Raw genomic sequence first — 2,812 nt, forward strand, 5'->3', positions numbered from 1 at the left:
TGCATGGCCGGCAATTGGAATTGGCAGCTTTTTTTTGCTACGATTGCTCCTTTCTAGGGCCTGGCACGAAGTAACTTTAGGAGGTTGGCAAGCATAAAGGAATCGGCCAACGTAACGACAGGGACGGTGGCTGGTGTTGATGGCAATGAACACAACGGCATGAGACGAGGAATGAATGCAGCGTATGGGTATTGGCACTGCAATGCCCAATTGGGTGTGAATTGCGGACCAGGGTGGAGGGACGGGTGGGGGATTGGGAAATGTCTATCATAGCGTGAATCCTTTGTATTTGCTCCACATTTTCTCAGACCGGGTCTTGACGCCTCCTTATCGTACGTTTTATAATATGCATTTCAATGTTGGAACCACAGGTGCTGGTCGTGCTTGGTCGCTTGAGCAATGCGGTTAAGCTTCAACAACATCAAGAACATTAAGATCGAAGACGTAGATTACTACGAAGTCTGCAAGCCATCCACTCATAACCATATGAGCTGCACAAAGCTCCTAAACCTTGGTCGCAAATGGTGATGTCCAAAGCTGATGATCTCACAATAGATCAATACCTTGGTTTAGGGTACACAATTTATAGTCTTAGTCTTCGAAATAATAGCTTCCAGTGGCAATTTATAGGTCCAAAGTATACCCTACAAACAAGAGATGATCTGGATTTTTATTCCTAAACCTAAATATCCTACAGTTAGTCGGAGAGGAAGATGGAATACGTACAAATATATGAGGTCATATGGCTAAAATCAAGTTAAATGAAGGAGCTCGGAACTGTAGTGTCAAAAGCAAAAGACACAAGTGAAGTCTGAGAGAAGTGGTCGACCATGCGTATGACACCCAGTTGAGAGCAGTCCTCCTTTTCCGCAGTTCATCTCGCTCGTCGTTGTCACGGTGGAGGTTCAAGTCATGACAAGGGATGGCTGCTGCAAAGCGTTTGACTTGGATCGTCGAAACTGGCCACAGGAGTAGTCGTAAACCGAGAAAAGCTGACCATTTCGACAGTTGTGAACAGGAGGGGAATGAGGTGAATATAGTTGTGAAACATAACTCCCTCGCCATATCACCCTTGTGTAGCAATAACCCACTGGCTGGATGCCATTTGCACTTCCAATATCAAGACTGAAAACGCTTAGAGATACACTTTAGTTCTAGCTGCAGAAGAACAATACCAGTTGAATTATGCCACCACTACACCTTCATTTAAAAAAGTACGATTTCCGCGCAAAGAATCTATGTGTGTTGATTGAGAGAGAGTTTCCACCTTAGGTGCCTTGAGTCATAATCAAGAGGCGACCTCTTCGTCTTCCTTCACCCAAACCAACACCCTCATCTACTACCGTTTCCGTAAGGACCTGAACCATTATAAGTAGATAGTTGACAATTATCTCAACTCAAATATGAGGCGAAGCACAAAACTGTGAGCCGAACACACGAGCAGGTAACCATGCTGTGGAAATTATGAATTCATAGATGCGGGTTCATAGAAGTGAATATCACCTGTGAGGTCCCAGTCGCGATTAGGTTTACATCCAAAACCGGGCACATGCGCCCGCACAGGAGAAAGGCACATGAAGGGCGCCGTCCATCCCATACTGCCACCGTTCCCTGGATGCCACTCTCATTACTCTTTCCCCTTGTACGGGCTGGTCCAAAACCTGGTCGCCTAGTCTTCCGATCGAAGGCTGCCTTAGGCTTCACAGAAGAGCAAGATAGTGCGGCGCATGTCTCAACGAACACATCGTTCAGGTTTGCTTGCAAAGCACGGGGAGAATGAGCGGTCGGAGGGCAGTTCGAGGTTGGGAGAGACGGAAGTGTGGCCAATGAGATGCAACCGTGGGAAGGGGGTGGAAAAAGACGTGGAGTGAAGAGGATCAGGGGCTTGCGAGGGAGACAATGGTAGTTTTGGAAAGGCAGTAGGTTTAGGGTTTCGTGGGGGGAGGAAAAAAGTCACCGTTTATGAGCGGCGGAGCGGGGAGACTGACATCACCGGACGGGGGAGTTGGTGGTCGCCATCGTTGTATGAATCGATGGGTGACTACATGCCTATGTCGCAGGATGTGCAAGCGCAGCATGCAACTCGGCGGTGGACCTCGTTCTTATCCGCGGTGATGCACGATGCAGGGGCGCCTCGAGATGACGCGTTGGGTGGGGTGTACCAGAGGAGCCACACCTTTTGGGGGTAGGGTTTAGGGTTGCACGCATTCAACAATTTCTTTTGGAGCCTGCCGAGGTCGTCGATGTCCAAGGGTGAGTTTTCAGGGTTTTCGATGGCAAACGAGGAGTCGCGGATCGAGGCGGGGAGTGGTGAAGGGGGCTTTTATGAGGAGGTAGGAAGAGAGCAAGTTGAACGGACATGCGAGGGTTGAAGTTGGGATCTGCGTCACTGCTGGGGGCCGAAGGACCTGGTCGCTAGGATTATAGACATTTTTCGATGCGTCGTTCAATAATTTTGTGTCATCGAACAATGAGGACGAGGAGGCGTGGCGAATGATAGATATGTACGGGTGCAATGAGTTTCGGATGTTGGAATTCTAGATGAGGCGATGTATGAGAGGGAGGAGCCATGATTGGACGGAGGGCCCATTTGCCCACCCAGGCAAGAAAGCTAGGCGTTGCAATCCGCGGCGGTACGAGGACTCGGGGACAGCGTGTAGGGAATTTCAAAAAAGGGAGCTCTCGGAGAGGCAATGCGTGCGAGTTTGGGTGCATTTAAGTATTTGAGTATGGGCTGCATTTGGTTGGGTACTTGGACGCAGCCGTGCAAGGATGGGCAGAATTAGCATCGTCGAGTGTGGTTTTTGGTGCA

This window comes from Physcomitrium patens, chromosome 23 (genome assembly GCF_059467195.1).
Source record: "Physcomitrium patens ecotype Gransden chromosome 23, ASM5946719v1, whole genome shotgun sequence".
NCBI lineage: Eukaryota > Viridiplantae > Streptophyta > Bryopsida > Funariales > Funariaceae > Physcomitrium > Physcomitrium patens.